Source organism: Cetorhinus maximus, chromosome 2 (genome assembly GCF_964194155.1).
Source record: "Cetorhinus maximus chromosome 2, sCetMax3.hap1.1, whole genome shotgun sequence".
In the NCBI taxonomy this organism is placed as follows: Eukaryota; Metazoa; Chordata; class Chondrichthyes; order Lamniformes; family Cetorhinidae; genus Cetorhinus; species Cetorhinus maximus.
The window spans coordinates 210,237,565-210,258,591 of NC_135880.1; the positions used below are offsets into that span (position 1 = coordinate 210,237,565).

Below are 21,027 nucleotides of genomic sequence, written 5' to 3' on the forward strand. Positions count from 1 at the left end.
GCGAATCAGAGGCTGCCCACCAGCGAAATGGTGTGTTTCCTGGGGATGCATGGTCAATGAGGCAGGATAGGGATGATACGGCGTGAGAAGCCACCATTCTGGCCAACGGGTAAAATGACCTTTTTCCTGCCTGCTATCACAATCAGTGCAAATCTGGGACGATTCCACCCATAGTCTAAAAAAAAGGGAAAGGAATAAACTTCATCCCAGCCATATCATGTTGTTAATGCAAATCAAGTATTTAATATCATTATATAAACGTTTACATCAAGCTACTTGCACTATACACTGAATTTCTTTTGTGTGCAAGCGTATATTAATTAAATCCATTACAAAAGAGAAATCTATAAGTATGAAATTACAGTTGATGATATAAGTGATTAAACAAAAACGCTGAAACAATATTTCTAATTTTAATGGACACTTTAACTCATTCATTACCAATAGTAGTTATATATAGCACAGCAGTAAATGTTTTGCAGTCATATCAACATAATGTGCCAGAAGGATTTACATTTTAACAGATGTAAATGCATTTTATGCAAGCATAGAATGATTGGAACATACCACAAAAAACACAGGCAAATTTAAAACATCAGAAGTTTGTGGTATAATACATTCCAAAGCATAATATTATTTGGTGCTAGTAAGAAATGAAATGGTTGTTGCTCCTCCAGATGTTCCTTTGTAAATAATATTGTTCCCTGGCTAATCTGCAAATCATTGAACTATCTATGTTTTAAAATAAATAACAAAAATTAATATTATTAGAATGATTCCAATTACAGTCGCTGCTATGTTCAACTTTTTGGCAATTGAAGATGCATTCTTGGCCCTTTCAATATTTCCCAGATCAGCAGCATTCTTAACCTGCAAGAGGAAGTTAATATTATCAATAACTGTAAATCATTAAGCTGTTTATACCCCAGAAATGTAACTGTCTGAGAACTTTGAATTTGTCTCCTAAATAGATTTCCTATTGGTACTGAGGAAATTGTTTGCTTCAACAAAAGCTTGAAGTAACAAGATTTGTTCCAGCTACTCTCTTGTATTCAGAACAATGCTGAATATTCTAGTTAGATTCCATTATGTAATTTCAGTGGCTTGAATACTTTTATAACATTATAGCAACACATTTTAAAACTTTATGACAAACTGATTTGAAACATTGTGCAGACAGTGATTTAAGCCACACATGCTTTTATTCCAGATGCATTTGTAGACAAGGTTAAAATAGGTTGTCATTGAAAATGTGTTTTACAGAATAGAGCATAAAACTGTTGAGTAAACGGAACCTGATAATATAAGAGATTAGATTCAAAGTTGCCCAAATACATCCATAGGAAACCGATGCAAAGATTGTACAATTTTAAAAGCTGTTCTTCCTTTTTCACTTTGATTAATTTAGGAACTAACATACTATTGTAAGTATCAGTCAACTTTGTATGTAGACTGAATTTTTGTTTTGTTTAAACGTGACGTTTGCAGAATAGTGCATTCTGTTTAAATTTCAGTCTTTTCATCATAATTCTTCCAAATTCTGAAAAGTCAGACCCATGTATACTAACCTGGCAGGAGTAAATGATCGCCACTATTCCAAGTGGAAAACAACAAAACAGCAAATTAAAGATGGACCATGGTAGATATGAACTGGTTTCTGAGCTTGGCATCTTGCTCTCCTCCTCAACAATGCTGAACGTGTATTTCTACTCTCTCACCGATGTTCTGCAATACTTTTTTCAGTCCTTCAGCTGCTCTTTATAAATGTCCAGTTCATATTGTGGGCGGGACCTCATCAAATGCATGTATATGTTAGCAGAGGAACAGTCAGGCCTTTTCAAGCCATAAAAGTACCAACTTGTGTCAGGGATTCAAACAGAAGATTTTATTTAGCAAATTTGAAATGATTTCTAAATTTAAAAAAAGCCCTTTAAAAACATTTGTTAAAAACAGAGTTAAAACAGTTCAGGAAATGTGTGGAGAAGCAAATAGATTACAAGAGTTGTTAACAAGCGCCTGGGTAGGTGAACAGATTTTACTGTAAATGTAAGGACCCTCACCAACACATGTTCACAAGCTGGAATGAAAGTTAATGAGTCAGCATAGTACCTGGAGAGCTGGCCATTTCCAAGAACTAAACTGTAAGTACATATTATATTTCAGGCAGATTTGTTAAATAAAACCAACTAAGCAGACCAATACCAAAGATAAGAGAGTAGCTGTCACATTCCAGAAATTGTGACTATCGTCACAGAAGGGTTAGGTTCCTGGAACAAAATTGTTGGAAGATAAGCATTAAAATCAGGTGAACCAATCTGAAGCATGATACTTCATCTGTAACTTCATTCAGTTCAGTTTTCAACAAAGGACACGATTTAAATCTTTTAGCGAGCCATCCAAACTCAGTGATATTTTTAACTCTCGTGCATCTGGCAGAAGGGAGCAATAGTGGAGTTGAAATCAGATTGGGAGGCTTACTACTCCATTCCTGTTTCATTTCCATTCATTGTCTTCTTAACCGTGTACTTTTTTTAGGCACCTCCACCATCTGCCCAAAGCAGATTGAAGTCCTATGATATTATTTGGATTGTAATGAAGTTTTAACATGCAGACACAACAGTCCTTTCCAGTCTAACAACTCCTGTGTAACAAGTGCTGGAATTGGGTTTCCAAAGGCCTAGTCCAAATGCAATTTAGAGGAACGCTTAACCAGCAAACACACAGATCATCGATGTGTGCTCGGAGTGAATGTCCCCTCTCTGCTGTGTGCATGCACTGGCGTGTAGCAACCCAGAAGGCACTGTGCTCACAAGTTGTCCGACTTAAGATAACATGCACCGCTTATACACAGAATAATTTAAAGGTGCTGAGAATTGAAATGAACAGGCTGAGCACAGCAAAAAAGTATTAAAAGGGAACAGTGCTCGTGCAGTAGAAGGATGCGGTATCTAAAGGGTTAACATGGGACTGAGTACAGTGTCGCCCACATAGTGATGCAAGAAGGAACATGACCTAGAGCTAAGGGCAGTCTAGAGATAGGAAGCAGCACATTAGGACCTACTCTGGTGTCCTCCCCATACTTTTACCCTCTGCCCTCACTTCTTCGTAACTTCAATGAGACTGCTTCATGGTGTCCAAGTGGCACACATCATGGGCGGTGACAACAGAACACATCATGGTGGCAGCAGAATAAAAATCCACATCCTCTCTAAAAGACTGAAGAACTCTCAAGAAAAGGACACCAGCAATGAACCTGCCCTGAAACAACCTCACTCAAGAAGCAAGACACTGAGAAAACTCATCTGAAAGGCTCTAGAGATATGAGAACCTGACAGCAGAAAAAAAGGCAGAAATTAAGCTCAAGCAAAAGTCTCCACTGAATCCCTGTGAAAAATCAATTTCAATAAAGCAGAGCCAGCGGCCAACAGCCTGCAGGGTGGGATAAAATTCCAGGCAAGCCAGTCCTGTTAACCATATTTTAAAAATTTAGTCAGGCAGAAACTCTGTTATGCATTTCATCGCTAGCCTGAACTTGGACTCGGTGCCCTCCCCACTGAGTCCGGAAGGTCACACAAGGAAAAAACAAAAAAAGAGCTTGAACATGGATGAATTTTTCTTTTTAAAAGACAAATCAGGTGCCTTGTGATTCTTTGGCCTCCCAGCCAGCGAGAATTCTGCCCTCCTGACCTGTCCCCAACTCACAGCATGCTGTCACGAGTAAAACGACCCTCAGCAGCAAACCAATCTGCAGCCATCTTGAGCCTTCCTCTTCTCCAGTGAACCACTGCCGCCATTTTGAATTTTGTGCCGAAACTGCAAAGCGTGCGAAAACCCCACCTTTATCAATACTGGCGACACCAGACACCATCTTGAAACCCTCTTCGCTCTTAAAGGGGCAGCCACACATTAAAATATTTTGAAGATGGAACACAATTCTTCACTCTACCACCAGTGGCCTCACCTACGGCCCTGACCAATCTCACAATTGGAGTTATTGGAGGTAAAGGTTCCTGAGTTATAGCACTGCTGCAGGAATAAATAGAAAGTCAGAGGTAGAACAAGTTAGTCCATTACTTTATTCCATTGGGCCAATTGCAGACAACATCTTTGCCAAGCAAGCCATAGATGAATCATCTGCTAAATTTGATGTTTTAAAATCTTTCGACCATTTCCTTAACCTGAAATCTAACAAGATCTTGGAACTGATGCAAAGATTGTACAATTTTAAAAGCTATTCTTTTTATTCACTTTGATTAATTTAAGAACTAACATCCTATTGCAAATAACAGTCAACTTTGTATGTAGACTGAATGTTTGTTTTGTTTAAATGTGACGTTCGCAGAATAGTGCATTCTGTTTACATTTCACCATAATTCTTTCAAATTCTGAAAAGTCAGACCCATGTATAGTAACCTGGCAGGATTAACAGGAGAGTCCAGCAGCCTGGGGAGTCTGTCAATTCCTTTATCAATGACCTTTACCGCATGGCAAAAGGAAGAGAATACGGTGATCTGAAATCTAAACTCATCCAAGACAGAATTGTGGTGGGTATCATGGACAATTTGGTCTCCAACCTTCTCCAAGCCAAAGTGACCTTATTCTCAACAAGGCTGTCCAGCTAGTTAGGCTGTCCGAGCTGCGAGACCAACACAGGAGCATTTGCAGAGTGGAATATGCTTCATGGGGCAGAAGTCACACTTCGGTCCACCACATCAAGCCAAAAAAGAGTAGGGAACGTCCAAGCCAGGGTAAACCACCCCCCAAGCACCCAGCTGAGCGACCGTGTCAGCAAAGCACACAGGAAGGACCAATATCCTGCCAAATGCTTCCACTACCACAGACTGAGACACTTAAGTAAGCTGTGCCAGTCACAACCTCAGCACCACACAGACAACCCAAGAGCCATCCTCAAAGCCGAGGCCACCGAGCCAGAAGACACATGGCCTTTCATCCTTGGTGACATCAGACGAAGTAGCTTTTCCTTCTGGAATACAGTGAACAGCCATCTAACCAACTTTAAGTTAGATTCCAGCGCCAGAGTGATAGTCCTATTGGACAAGGCCCCTGGGTCTGAATGACAGACATCCTACTCTATGGCGCGTGGGGAGTCCAACTCCCTGTCATTTGTATGTTTCAGGAGCTATTGAGATACGGCAACAGAGTATGGAGCTGATGTACGTCGTGTGGAATCAGCCCTTTTCACTCCTCAGCAGAGATGCTCGCATAGCTCTTGACCTCCTGCAACTGGCAGAAGATGTGAAGACAGCCATAGTTCCAACCCAGCCTGAAAGGCATCCTCCCGAAGACCCAACCACGACACAATATTCAAATACAGACTTTATTTGTAACCTCTCTTCTCTGTTCAGGTCTGATCATCTTCATTCCAAGTCACCGAACCTACCCAAACACCAGACAACCCACTGTGGAGGAGGGTGCCACAGAACCTCCAGTAAAGGTGACGCCAGAGCCGGAAAGACCTCTAGGGAAACCTCTGCCTCCACCAGTGGCCGTGGTGCAGATAGTTTAGACGCCAACCAATGCACAGCCCCAACAACTAATAACCAGCATGCTGAAACCACAGCGTCAGCTGGAACCAGATAGCAGCCTCACGTAAACATAACTACACAAAGCTTAGATACCTCCCTACATTCCTTCCATCCACAGGGCTGCTTTCCCTCAAGTGCAGAGAGCTTCCAGTGCTGGAAAAGGCAAAAGAAGAAGAAGCATCACGGGAAACCTGACGAAAACTGCTTTCATCCACGCAGAAAGAAACGGTCACCACTCACTACAACAAATCGCCAAATCAACCAGACCGACCAGGCATGGTGCAGCATTCATCAATGGAAGAAGCACATGAAGCCATGCTACACCCCAGATACAACCTCAAAGCTACCACCAAGGTCAAGAATCTCTAGAACATACCATTCTCCCAACCAGAAAACAAATGAGAGGTGGCAGGGGAACAAGACCTCCAGACTGCCCAAATCCCCAATTTCAAGGACTCAAAGGGGGGAGATGAGGTAGTAAGGACATTGTTAATGCATGCTGTTAATGTTGTATTGTTAATTATGAAGTAGCTTAGAGTTAGGATAGTTTATAGTTGCAACATTAAAGTTAAGTACACAAGACTTATAGCGATGTAAGACTTGAAGCAAATTATAAACTAAATAATAAACTAAACTAAACTAATGTCAGTCTATCTCCATCAGATAAAGACTTGGGGAGGAGGTGTAGTAGAAGGATCTGGTACCTAAAGGGTTAACTTCGGACTGAGTACTGTACTGCCCATGTGGCGATGTAAGAAGGCACATGACCTAGCTAAGGGAAGTAATGTTAATAAAGACTTCTTTGTAGCTTCAACAAGACTGCTTCATGGGGGAGAGTTTTCCCCATGTCGGGTGGGTTGGTCAGGAGCGGGCGCCGACCCAACTGCAGTCTGCGATTGGGTCCTTGCCACCATTTTACGTGCGTGGGCCAATTAAGTAATTAAGTCCCGCCCGGCGACATTCATGACTCCCGTGCATAGCGGGAGTGGGTGTGCTCAGACCGCCGGGTCCAATGGCGACCCGGTGGCCTGTATGAATGAAGCCTGGCAGCCTTGGAAAGGCTGCTCACAATGGCTGGGAGAAGGGCTCTGCAGAGGGGCAATGTTGGTGATGGCAAGTCCGGAGGTTAGGCCATCGGGGCAGGCCAGGCCGGAGGGTAGGCCATCGGGTCAGGCCAGGCCGGAGGGTAGGCCAGCAGGGCCGTGTGCTCCTCCGTTTTCCGACGAGTGCCTAACTGCCCTCCTGGAGGAGGTGGCAGCGCGACAGGAGGTCCTTCTTCCGAGGGACGGGAGGCGAAGGCCTCCCTACCTGACCAAACGTGCGTGGGAGGAGGTGACCGAGAGGGTCAGCTCCCGTGATGTGGTGCAGTGCACAGGACTCCAGTGCCACAAAACGTTCCATGATGATCTGCGCTTGGGATGGGTGAGTACCATGTTGCCTCAAGTCTCTTAATTCAGCCGTCACCCTTTCCCCCACCACACCCCCGCCAACTCTGAGCACAGTAACATCGTTGAATCCCTCACGGCATGGATCCCTCGCTGGGTGTAACAGCAGAGATTTCCCATGACCAGTTCACCTTGAGAGGGTTGAGCTAGGATGTGTTCTGCATCCTCAGCATGTGTGACACCCAGAGTATAGAATGGTGGTGAAAGTCAAGGGTCTGCACCCAGGCAGAGTGCTGGAACTGCGAAGCATGTCGGAGTCAGGGTGCTAACATGCTGGGAGGGGAGCTTCCAGTTGGCGGGGCACCAATCCATCTGCTGGTCTTTGCGCTTCACGTGCTTGTGCCTCCTTGCTTAGCAAAGTGGCACCTTGTAGTGCCACATGTGAAGGAGGCAGCATTTGAGCAGTGGGGGGGGTGTGGGGGGATGTGGTCAGCCTTGGCTGGTTTTGGTGAGTGGGCGACAGCTGTGGGGTGACGAAGAGCTGGAGTCCTGCAATGTCCCACTCTGGCTGGGATGGCAGGGATGCGATGGGAATCCAGGTGCAGGATGGACTAATCAAAGCTCCTCTCTACTTTTCAGGAAAAGACTGTGCACAATGCATCGGAACGAATATGGCCTGGCGGAGGGCAGGCCCAGCTGGCCACACTAACGGCTTTTGAGCAGCAGGCCATGGACCTTGAGAGGTACCATGCCCCCAGGTCCACCGGTGGCGGTGAGGCTGGAGTTCCATGGGGAGCTATGTTTGGCGAGCACTCAGGTCACCATGTGTGTCCCAGAAGCCATGGCACTGCTGAATGCTCCGTGATTGAAGTTAGCAACATGGGTTGACCATTGATTATGGAAGGATGAGTGCATAATGATCTGGGGGAGCAGCAAGCAAGTTGACATTGTCTGTACTGTAACTAGTCAAATGTCCTTTCTCTTCCTTTCACCGGAGCAGGGCCGGCAGGAGGAGGCAGAGGGCCCACTTCTCACCCCTGAAGCCCCCGAGCAACTGCACTCACCAGCATCACAGCATCTCAGCCAGGCAGGGACCAGCTCAGATACTAGCACCTTGGTGGGAATTAGATCTTCGACTAGTTTCCCAGGGCATGGCGGTGAGGGTACTTCACAGTCTCTGGAGGAGCTGGCGGAGACAGAGAGTAGCCATGGCGCTGGCAGTCGGAGGACTGCAGGGGACCAGGTACTTTCTCGGTCGGTGGCTGATGATGTGCCTCTGGAGTCATCCGTGAGGCAACGAATACTGGAAGTGGGCAGCAGGGTATGCGGGAGGATCTGGCGGAGATACATGAGGCTATGCGTGGCTGTATGAGACGACGCAGAGCATCACCGATGCAATGAGCCTCGTGGCTGAGCACCATTCTTCCTCCATGTAGAGAGTGGTGACTCTCGTGGAGAGGCACCTCCAGGAGAACAGTCAGGTCCTCCTGGGGTTGCGCTTGTACCTGCAAGCCCTCACAGCGGCATTGCCCACAGCTGGTCAGTGCCATGTGGGAGTTGGTCTGGGCACCAAGTATCTCAGTTTGGTTCCCATCCATCTACAGTGAGCAGGGAGGTCCGAAGCGACCTCACGTTGGCGCAGCAGCTGCCGGTCGTCTCTGCCAGCTCCTCTCAGGGCGCTCCAGATGAGGGCAGCAGCTCCTCCACCCCTCTGCCAGTGACCGTTGCATCCGATGAGACTGCGGTGACTGGGGAGTTGCCAGCTGTGGAACTGGCCACTCCCTCCCAGGCGGGGCCAGCACAGGCTCCATGGGCCAGAGGACGTCCACCAAGGTCATCGAGGCCAACAGGACAGCAGAGTCAGCAGGCTGGCTCAGATGCCAGGGGACAGCACCTAGACATAGCACCTGTAAGTATAAATATAAGGCACCTTAGGCACACCACAGGTTTCTCACTGGTGCTTTTATGTTGGCCCATAGTACTTAGTCGCAGAGTTGGTGTGACATCCAACACCGTTTTTGTTTTGCTTTATGAATTTACTTTTGTTCACTCAATAAATTTTGACATGTTGCCATGCCTCAGGGTGATTCCTTACTTCTGCAAGTGGACGGGAAGCCATGATGTTATGAGTGAGTTGTTTGACATTGAGCTTTACTGACAAGGGCCTTAGTTAATGTTATTATCCAGGCTGATTTAGCACTCAGGTATCGAGTGTGGAGCCTGCAGCCCTGGCTGTGTTGAAGGTCCATCTGTGGTGGGCTAGCTTAAGGTTCTTTGGACTAAAGCCTCCAGGGTGTCCCTGCCTCCCGGATCAGCGTCTACCCCCTCAGCATTCTCCTGTGCGTGCTCATCCTTATACTCGCTGCTGTACTCATCGTGTGTCTTCCTCGTCCACAGCGTCCCCCCTTTCCAGCACCAGATTGTGGACAGCGCAGCATGCAGCCACTATCAGCGGCACACGATCTGGGGCGTACTGGAGTGCGCCCCCTGAGCGGTCCACGCATCGGAAGTGCATCTTGAGAAGGCCGATGGTTCTCTCCACCACAGCCCTTGTGGAGCCGTGGCTCCTATTATATCGCTGCTCAGCCTCTGTTCTTGGATGGTGGAGAGGCGTCATGAGGGGATAGCTCGTCACCCAGCAGCCATCCATCCAGCCAGGCTAGAGCACTGAAGAGCCTCGGCACTGGGAGTCTCTGAGGATGTGAGCATCATGGGAGCTGCCTGGATACCTTGCACAGACTTGTAGAATCAGCATCCTGTGATCACACACTATCTGCACGTTCATGGAGTGGAAGCCCTTCCTGTTGACGAAGGCACCGGGCTCACCTGCTGGCGCCTTTATGGCCACATGTGTGCAGCCTATAACACCCTGGACACGGGTGCAGAGATGCTTCAGTGTGATTTGGACAAGCTGAGTGAGTGGGCAAATGCATGGCACTATAACGTGGATAAATGTGAGGTTATCCATTTTGGTGGCAAAAACAGGAAGGCAGATTATTATCTGAATGGCTATAAATTGAGAGAGGGGAATGTGCAATGAGACCTGGGTGTTCTCATATGCTGAAGTTAAGCATGCAGGAGCAGCAGGCGGTAAAGAAGGCAAATGCTATGTTGGCCTTCATAGCCAGAGGTTTCGAATACAGGAACATGGATGTCTTGCTGCAATTGTACAGGGCCTTGGTGAGACCACACCTGGAATATTGTATGCAGTTTTGGTCTCCTTATCTGAGAAAAGATGTACTTGCTATAGAGGGAGTGCAGCGAAGGTTTACCCGACTGATTCCTGGGATGGCGGGACTGACGTTTGAGGAGAGATTGAGTTGATTAGAATTATATTCGCTGGAGTTCAGAAGAATGAGGGGGGATCTCATAGAAACCTATAAAATTCTAACAGGACTAGACAGGGTAGATGCAGGAAGGATGTTCCCGATGGTGGGAGAGTCCAGAACCAGCGGTCACAGTCTGAGGATATGGGGTAGACCATTTAGGACTGAGATGAGGAGAAATTTCTTCATCCAGAGAGTGCTGAGCCTGTGGAATTCGTTACCACAGAAAGTAGTTGAGACCAAAACATTGTATGTTTTCAAGGAGGAATTAGATATAGCTCTTGGGGCGAAAGGGATCAAAGGATATGGGGAGAAAGTGGGAGCAGGCAATTGAGTTGGGTGATCAGCCATGATCATAATGAATGGCGGAACAGACTCGAAGGGCCGAATGGCCTACTCCTGCTCCTAGTTTCTATGTTTCTATGTTAGAGTGGGGAGGTTATGCTGAATTTATATAAGACACATGTGGGACCTCAGCTGGAATATTGTGTACAGTTCTGGGCACTACATTTTAGGAAGGATGTGAATACATTGGAGAAAGTGCAGAAGAGGTTTACAAGAATGGTCCCAGGGATGAGAAACTTCAGTTACAAAGATAGATTGGAGAGGTTGGGACTGTTACATGGGCCTAATTGCTTGCTACACGTGTATAGCTGCTTTGTGTATTTGCTTTATAACTCTCAGTTACCATTCCAGAAGGGTGCAGACTCAAAACTGAAACTTGGAATTGAAATTCTGAGAATTCTTTTCGTACCATATCACCTTCATCATCACATTGTTATCCGGGGCCAAGATTTATTTCCAATTATTTAGCAAATATAAGACAAAGGTAGGTTAGGTCTTTCAATATCTCGTACACATGTGCACACCAACTCATTCAAATTATTTGTCCTAAGAAAGAACAAAATATATCAGCCGTTTTGTAAACCTGCTTTTTAACAAATATATACTTGTCAGAAATTTGAGTTAATGAAGTGTTTATTGAAAAGAGAACAGAAAATTAAAAATAAAAAGTACCTGAAGATAACACACATCAAAATATAGATATTTGTTGAAGAATTGCTCTCTTGTGTAATTCTTATGTTTTGGCTTTGCAGATTGATATATACACCGTTTTGAATTAATATGAAAAATGACTCTTGTTATTCCTAGAAAAATAACTCCAAATCACTATTACTCATCTATCAATTGGTGCATGTTCCAAATGCCTGGCCTTTTCCATGTTTCCCAAGTCAGCACCATTGCTAGCCTGAAAAATACAATGGACAAATGATAAAACACTGACCTTTAAAATCAAACTTGATGAAATGTTGAAGATGCACAACGTATTTTTGTTGATAGTTTAAACAACTTCACCGGAGAAAAGATGATCAATGAATATGATAGAAATTAATTGTCATGTTGGCATTGTACAGTATGATCCAGATAATGCGTAGCTTGCTTGTTCTAATCACGTTTGTTCTGTTCTGAGGACAATGACTTTGCTGTTGCAAGGTCCCAGGATTATTAGCAATGTTTGGGGTGCATTCAAGTGTCCATGACCTCAAACAATAATTCTTGGCAGGGCATTGAACTTTGGAAGGACGCCATAGCCAAGAGAGTCCCATCAGTGCCCCACATTTACATGTGCAGTTGTGTCATGAAAGTATAATAATTTTCATAATATTTTTCTGCTTTATTGTGAAGTAGGTTTATGGGGGTAAGTATTTGGGTCTGTCTGTGTGTGATTTAATTACATTTAGAGTGAAGTAGACTGCAAGCTTTAACCAATCAAAAGAAGCTAGGTGCTTGACATGCTAATGAGTAAACATGGATGCTGGCTTAGCATGTAAGGTGTGAAGGGAATTTGCATTTTTGGATAGATGAAAGGAGATTTGGATTTCAAAGGGATTTTAGTCTGTTTACAACTAGCTAGATAAGCAAGGCTAAGGAATGTGTTTGTTTTTCTCAAAGGTTACTGACAATAAATTGTAGCAACATGAAAGCTGACGTCACCGCTCATCATTCAGATCTTCAGTTTGGCGCGTGCACTGGAATCAGCTGTGCATCTGCTGAACTGTCAAAAGCCTATTAAGGCCATTTAAATATCAATTAAAAGAATTAACAGAGCTGCCCATCCAACCTTAAGGTTAGCGGGCAGGCAAAGAGCCCAGGCACCCTTTGCATTTATCATGAAACCTCATCCACAGGCAGGATGAGGTTTCACGTAGGTTTTTAAACTTTAATAAAAAATTTTAATAAAATTCATAGACATGTCCCAGCTCATGTGACACTGTCACATGAGGGGGCATGTCAGAATAATTTTTAAAAATCTTTTATTGACTTTTTGATATTGAAATTAAACTCCCTGAGGCAGCTCCGTGCCTCAGGGAGATTTCTGCGCTCTTTAACGCACATGCATGAAAGAGCGTAGGCTCCAACTCAGCCTTATTCCCCCCAACCGTACAGGGAGTGCTCAGCGCTTCCGGGTGCACATCACGCTGGGCGGGCCTTAATCGGCTTCCTCACGTAAAATGGCGGCGTGCAGCCGATCGCGAGTGGTGATCAGCTGTGTGCCCGCTCCCGCTCCCGCTCCCGCTCTCGCTCAGCCCCCGCAACGGGGGGGAAAATTCTCCCCAGTTTAAAGACATATGAAACAATAGAATTTACATATTAAAAAGAGAGGAACATATATAAAGGGGAATGAGGCTATGTGTCAGCAGAAGACCCTATGAGATCTAACAGAAGTGTGTGAAATAGCCTTAATGAAGCCTCTGTGTATTTGTGTATAAGCCTGCTGTCTACCAAAATTGAAGCTGGAGAAAAGCCAGTTGGAATTCCACTAGCCAGGATATTGTGTTCATGTGCTGGATCTGATTAAAATCTAAAATCTATTCTTGGACAATTGTGTTAAAGGGGTGCAACTGGGAGTCAGGTTGACTAGGAATTTTAGGAGTTATTGTAGTAGTAATTTGTAGTCTTATGTATGTGCTTGAAGTATTTTCTTTGGTTCCTAAATATACTTAATTATTTAAAAACAAAATCTCTAAAAGTCTCGGTAGACTTATTACTTCTGAATTCAGTGCGCACATCTCGAAATAAATACAAATTGCAAAATGTTGTGATAGCGTGACTAAGTTTCCCTTGTGGACTTGGTCCTCCCAGCACACATTATCTGCCACATCATAACAAGTTGTTATAGCTTTAGGATAATGGAATGAGGGACCCGGGGCAAGATTTTCATCATGGAATTGGAAAACAGGAGCAAGGCCTGTTTTTCTGTCAGAAAGCCACCTCTGGCAGGAAACTAACTGAAGTTCAGATTTTTTATAACAATGAACTCTTAATACATATGGAGGCATTGTTCTGATGAAGGGTCATTATTAATTTGAAACATAATGCTGTATCTCTCCACAGGTGCTGCCTGACTTGCTGAGTTTTTCCAACATTTTCTGTTTTAATTTCAGATTTCCAGCATCTGCAGTATTTTACTTGATCTCATGCTTTATATTCTTTCACAGGGGCAGACTGGATGTATTATTGGCAAGGTCTTTTCCTCTTCTAAAGATTTGCTTTATTTCAAAATAACTTATAAAAAGGCAAGTTCTTTGTCTAAACCATGGGGTGAAAAGTCAGCCTTTAATGTCATTCACCTGAAATTAGCTTTTTTTTAATTCATTCATGGGATGTGGGCATCACTGGCAGGGCCAGCATTTATTGACCATCCCTAGTTGCCCTTGAGAAGGTGGTGGTGAGCTGCCTTCTTGAACCGCTGCTGCCCATGTGGTGTAAGTACAGCTACAGTGCTGTTAGGAAAATAGTTGCAGGATTTTGACCCAGCAACATTGAAGGAATGGTGATATAGTTCCAAGTCAGGATGGTGAGTGACTTGGAGGAGAACTTCCAGGGTGTGGTGTTCCCATCTATCTGCTGGCCATGTCGTTCTAGATGGTAGTGGTCATGGGTTGGGAAGGTACTGTTGAAGGAGCCTTAGTGAATCCCTGCAGTGCATCTTGTAGATGGTACACACTGCTGCTACTGTGCTTCGGTGGTGGAGGGAGTGAATGTTTGTAGGTGTGATGTCAATCAAGTCTGCTTTGTCCTGGATGCTTCTTGAGTGTTGCAGGAGCTGCACTTATCCAGGTAAGTGGGGAGTATTCCATCACACTCCTGACTTGTGCCTTGTAGATAGGACAGGCTTTGAGGAGTCAGGAGGTGAGTTACTTGTCACACAATTCCTAGACTCTGACCTGCTCTTGTAGCTGCAGTATTCATATGGCTAGTCCAGTTCAGTTTCTGGTCAATGGTAACCCCCAGGATGTTGATAGTGGGGGATTCAGTGATGGTAATGCCATTGAATATCAAGGGGTGATGGTTGGGTTCTCTCTTCTTGGAGATGATCATAGCTTGACACCTGTGTGGCGTGAATGTTACTTGTCACTTGTCAGCCCAATCCTGGATATTGTCCAGGTCTTGCTGCATTTGGACATGGACTGCTTTAGTATTTGAGGAGTCACGAATGGTGCTGTACATCAGCCAACTGAATCATCAGCGAACATCCCCACTTCTGACCTTATGATGGAAGGAAGGTCATTGATGAAGCAGCTGAAGATAGTTGGGCTGATGACACTACCCTGTGGAACTGCTGCAGTGATGTCCTGGAGCTGAGATGACTGACCTCCAACAACCACAACCATCTTCCTTTGTGCTCAGTATGACTCCAACCAGCGGAGAGTTTTCCCCCTGATTCCCATTGACTCCAGTTTTACTAGAGCTCCTTGATGCCATACTCTGTCAGTTGCGGCCTTGATGTCAAGGGCAGCCACTCTCACCTCACCTTGGGAGCTCAGCTAACTTTTGTCCATGTTTGAACATCTTGAGCCTTCGCACTTTTGTCTTTTACCTTCTGCCCTTGATCAATCACTCTTACCTCATCCTTTCCTTATCACAACTCAAGCTGTTCTCCCTGACTGGTTTTATCCTCCCAAGAAACATTTGCTCTGGCATCAAACTAGCTCCCAGAAGTTTCATTAATTCATCTGTTCTATCTCCATTTATGTACGGTGAAAGCTATTCATAAAGCCTCTTAATGAACTATATATAATGACTATCCACTCTACCTGTTCTAATCCCTTATCTTTTGAAATATGTTGTTCACTAAAGTAACTTTGGTTCTACTTCCAAACTGATGAATGGATGTGTTTCATCAAACATCCTAATTCAGCAAGGTTAAATGAAAAGCCTAACATGGCTGTTTGTTTTAAGTGTCTACCGGGTGCTTGTCTGTCCCTGGGCCCTTGTCAAGCTGACCACAACTGTCATCATTTAAAAATAGTCATTCAACTGACCTGTTTCGAGAGCAATGAAACCTTAAGGCTTTTCTAGGAAAATGAAATTTACAGCATTAACCGTTCCTTTACATATTTCAACACATATAAATATATATAAGGCATGTTTTTAATTTCTAACCTGTCAGAGGAATGGATCGCCTTTTCAACATTACACCGATTCTGCAAACCGTACTTAAATGGAACATTCTCAAATGTTCAGTTCTTCAGTAACAATTCTACAAAATTCTACCCCCCAAACCCCCAACCCCAGAAATCAAATCAAAATGTTAGATATGTAATATGTGGCTGGTTAGTGCAGTTGGCTAGATGGCTAGTGTGTGGTTCAGAATAACGCCAACAGTGCAGGTTCAATTCCCATTCTAGCTGAGGTAGACTTGGGACCTGCCTCCTCACCATGGCCCAGCGAGTTTGTCAGACCTGGGGTACTCTTTAACTTTAATTGTAAGACTTAAATCAATTACAATTGTTAGATTGAGTTGCGAGAGCTGATCTAAAAGGAACCTGCAGTCTGACTAGCTACAGACCACTCTGGGTATAAGTGCATTGTCACAAGTTTATGAAGTTAATTACAGTAAGTGCAAGAATGCAAAATTTAGACAAAAGAATACAACAGGCACAAAGTTACTCCAACATGAAAGTATGCATAAAAATCAGTGCATAGAGACAACCAGTGTGTTAAAACTGAGGGTAGCCAGATACACATATAAGATGCAGCATGATTCATTCAATTAATACATGTTCATAAGGAATAAATGTCACAAGAACTACATAACTACAAAATTGATTACAGAACTGTAGTAACTGAAGGCATGGCCCTCCTGCTGTCTATCAGGGGTCACGTGATATTCTTGAAGGCTCCGACCAATGAGCCCTAAGCATGGGAAATTCAGGGCTTGGGGCTTCCTGACGAGTGTTCTGATTGAGCATGTAGCATCTAAAAAGCTCTCTGTAATAAAGGTTATCTGTTTCTTGCTGAAACCTGTCTGCTCCGTCAAAGTTACAGAACCCAAGTAGAGGACCAAAGTAATGCATAAGCCTGTTCTATACTTTGAAGGAAAATGTCTGCTTCTCTTTTAAGACACTACAAGTTAAACTGAACTAATTGAGGACATAGAACTGGAATATTTGAAAACTCACAGCTGTTTTCTTCACACAATGGGGTCTTCTAACTCAAGTTTAACTGATAAGTTTTGATGGCTAGGGCGAATAACAGTTTCAGGCCTTGGCTTAACCAACCTTGACAAGCTTTGCAGCATTTGCTCTGTAATTAAACCACGAACGTGTACTTTGCACAGGACTGGGGCCATGTGATGTATTTCACTTGACAAGTAAGCATGCAGCTACAGGCAAAGAGCCAGCCACATGGCGTGATACTAGTGTTTTCCATTAACTAGATTTAAGCAGAATATCATATTAGGTTAGTTGATATATTTCGACTACTTGATCTTGACACATAACTAAATTACAAACTAATTATTAAGCATGGCCTTTCCTACAACTGTAAGGCAATGGCGAACCACCACTGGAAAAAAAGGGCAAGGAAATGGCTCAAGTCGAAGCAGAAAATAAGCCAAGCCTTAAAACGCACGCACACACACACACACACACACACACACACATACATAATAGTAACCGTTTGCAGACTTAATTTCTGTTCTGCATTTGTAGAGGGGTGCACTAAAATCTCCATGTGTGGATTTGTGCCCGAGTTAGTAGTGAACACCGATGGAAAAGGAGGAGGACAACACTGGAGAAAGAAAGAATTTATTCTTGGACAGCTAACCTGACTGTTCCAAGTGGAATGCAGCAAGATACCATATTAGAGATAGGTCAGCCATTTAGGTTAACTGCCACAGGCATGGCTCTCTATGAGTTCTGCATCTCCAGATGATCTTGTGAACAATGCAGAGGAAGTAGTCTTCTTTCTGAGGCTCCAGTTCTATGAATGATGCTATGGTTGTTCTTTATAATGAGAACTTCCTGTTGTAAGTGGGTTCAGATAAATATTTGCATAAAAATTGGGGCACAGAGTAATTAAATTATAAAAATACAGAAGCATAAAAAGGGAGGAAAATCAGGTTTGATTTGCTACATTCATTAAGAAAAGCAGAATGAAAGTTTAAGCTCTTTTTTCCTTTTTCTTTACAAAATGTTTTCATGTCATCAACGGCAATCCCTCATGTCAGGGATGATTTTTCCTTGTGGATGGCTGAGTGGGACTGAGATATCGATGTTGGCTGTGATTTTGCAGATGGCCCTATGAGCCCTATCACAGCCTTGCAGCCACTCCCACAGTGAGGACATCAGTTGTTATCTGGTGGAAATGCTGGCATAGTGTTGGTTCAAGCAGCTGCCCTCTCTTTCTGTCTCTGTCAGTGGTCTCTCTCAGTGGTTGCTCTTGTTGATCAGAAGGCCCTCACACCTTTGATGGATTGCCATTGTAGTCACAATTGGGCATCTGCTTCGCATGTTGATGTTAGTAGAGCAGACCCTCATGGAAGCTTTGAGTTTGTCTTTGAAATGTTTCTTTTGACTCCCATGTGAATGGACACCCAGCCATAGCTCTGAGGAGAGCACCTGTTTGGCAGTCTTGAGTCAAGCACTCTGATGACATGTCCCGTCCATCTCAGCTGATGTGAGATTATCATGGCCTCTATACTTGACATGTCTGTGTCTTAGAGGATGCTTATGCTTGTTCTTTTGTCGTCCTACTCAATTTGCAATATCCTTCTGAGACAGCATTGATGATTTTGTTTAGAATTTGACTAAGCTTCAGCACCACAGAGAAGCTTGGAGAGATTCACTGTCTGATAGACTTTGAATTTGCAGTTCATCTGGTATCATGATTCTCAAAATCAAGTATGTAATTTACCATAGCTGAGGCACCACATTGAATATGGTGGTGTACCTCTCCATCAATGTCAATTTGTTGGGTTAGATAGGTTCCAAGATATGGGAAGTGTGGGACATTTTCCAACACTTCCCAATGAATCTCAGTTGAAGACATTGGACTCATTACATTTTGATGTGGGTTCATAGAGGACTTTGGTCACCCTGGCATTCAGGGCAAATCCCTAGGCTTTGATGAATACATCAAATATCTGTTGTAGTTCTTCTTCAGAGTGAGCACTAACTTGTGTATTGACAGCATTCAAATTCTGTGTTTCTATTACAGAAGTTGTTCTTGTCTTGCTTTTAGGCTTCAGTCTGTTGAAGTTGATAAGTTTACCATTAGTTCTATAAGTTATTACTTCATTCGGTTTTATTTTAATTTATTTATGTATTGGTTTGTCTCTTTCTTAAATGTATCCATTGCATCCTTTAGATTTCTTTCCTAGTCCAGCCTGATTTTCATCCTGTGAGAGTGGGTGAGTTTTGAATGAGTTAACATCACGCCCCACATGTTCCAACTAACATGTTCTTTTTTTATGTAAAACAAAAACAGAATTACCTGGAAAAACTCAGCAGGTCTGGCAGCATCGGCAGAGAAGAAAAAGCACCTGCCGACAATTATAGGGCCAATTAAGGCCATTAAAAAGCCAATTGGTGGAAATTTTGCCCATTGCCTGTGCGATTTTTAGCTCATCGCACGGCAAAATAGGTGGGCGGATTTCACGTTTTTATCATTTCCTTATCCATGGGCAGGATAAAATGTCCCCAGAGCAGCAGCACTTCCTCTGTCATTGCCAGTCCTTTGCTGTGTAAGAATAGCGTTGTTCCAGAGTTTCTTGGCATTTTGTTTGATTGTCAAGCCTGCCTTTCAGCATCTCAGGCCCTCATCTTCCCTGGAAGCTTTCTCTGAGTATTGCAGCCCAGCGCTCCCTCATTTTCAAGGCACTGCTCCTCTGCATCCCATCTAATGGGGATAGTGTATTCCACCGGTGGAACCTCCTCAGAAGGGGAAGAGAGGGGCAGGAGGGAGAGGAGGCCTGGTGGGCACGGGCAGCGTCCCAGGGACAGATCTTTAAGAGCAGAGGCAGGGGCTTAGTTGGCGCAGGGCCAGCAGGGAGGCCAAGGTGGGAGGGCACGCTGAAGACACCACTAACCAGTGTCTAGAGTGTTCAGGCAGCGCTCCAACTACCTCCAGATGTCCGAGGTCCAGTGCTGCAGGAGGCTCTGCCTCTCCAGGGACACAGTGACAGCAATATGTCACATGATAGGGCCAGTAATCGCCTCCAACTGCGTGGGCGGACACCCCATGCCAGGGACTTTTGAAGGTCACAGCAGCCCTCAACTTGAATACCTCGGGTTCCTTTCAGGGCTCAGTGGGGGATCTGTGCGATGTTTCTCAATCGGCTACACATAATTGCGTCAAGCTTGTGACTGATGCTATCTTTAGTCACGTCCACATTTTCATCCACTTCTGGACAGACAGGCGAGCCAGGTGGAGAGATCATGAGGCTTCGCTGCGATGGCTGAGTTGCCTCGTGTCCAAGGTATAATAGATTGCACTCATGTGACCATCAAGGCACCAGCAGGTAAGCCGGGAGCTTTCGTAAACAGAAAGGGTTTCTACTCAATGAATGTTTAGATCATCTGTGACCACAGGACACAGATTCTCCAAGTTTGTGCCTGTTACCTGATGCTTATGTCTTACAGCACTCACTGGTACCAAAGCTGCTCGCGGCTCAAGAGGTGGCAGATGACCCCAATCTGTCACCCAAGAACTGAGGCTGAGGAGAGATACCACAGGAGTTATGCTTCCACAAGGGGTTGGTGGAGAGGACCATCTGGCTGCTGGAGATGTGCTTCAGATGCCTGGGCCGGTCAGGGGGAACATTGCAGTAACCTCCAGAGCGTGTCTCCCTCATAGTTGTCACATGCTGCACCCTGCACAACCTGGCTCTGTCAAGGGGGGAACCCACTGGAGGCTGAGGAAAGTGAGGCAGCTCCTTAGGCCAGGGAGGGTGACTCAAGTGATGGCTTGGAGAAGAGCCTGGGGAGACACAGAGTGAGGATTTCAAGGCAGAGGACAGGAACCCATATGGAGACAGAGACAACAGAGTCACTTTGATCCAGCGAACCTTCTGCTAGGCATCCAAGGCATCGATGGCTTGTCAAGCCAATGGCACTGTCTCCTTTGCCAACAATCAATAAATGAGAACCCAACACATTACGCCAGTACCATACCAACACCATACCTTTACAAGCCGCATCTTATTCAAACCATCTAGACAATTCAGCCCATTTAAGTGAAATAAATGTTTGTTACTTCACACAAACAAAGTGTCCATCCCTAACACAAGAGTCAAAAATGCAAAAAAATGTCACCCGTGACAAGCCCCGGCTGTGCTCAAGCTGCCTTCAACTTACCTCTGTGGGTGCTGCGTCTTGGTGACCGCCCCCCTGCCCCTCACTGACAGTGGTGTTGGAGGCAGCTGGCTGACTCTGCTGTCCTGGTGGCCCTGATGACCTTGGCGGTTGTCCTCTGGCTGCTGGA

General features: G+C 44.7%; 1 long non-coding RNA gene across 1 annotated transcript; it reads right to left on the reverse strand.

Moving 5' to 3' along the window:
* Positions 1–218: 218 nt before the first annotated feature.
* On the reverse strand, positions 219–1,778 carry LOC144690964 (uncharacterized). The gene is made up of 2 exons (XR_013578999.1): positions 1,569–1,778; positions 219–870 (listed from the first exon to the last, which is right to left on the reverse strand). It is a non-coding gene; the product is annotated as an uncharacterized LOC144690964 (long non-coding RNA).
* Between the last annotated feature and the right edge of the window lie 19,249 nt (positions 1,779–21,027).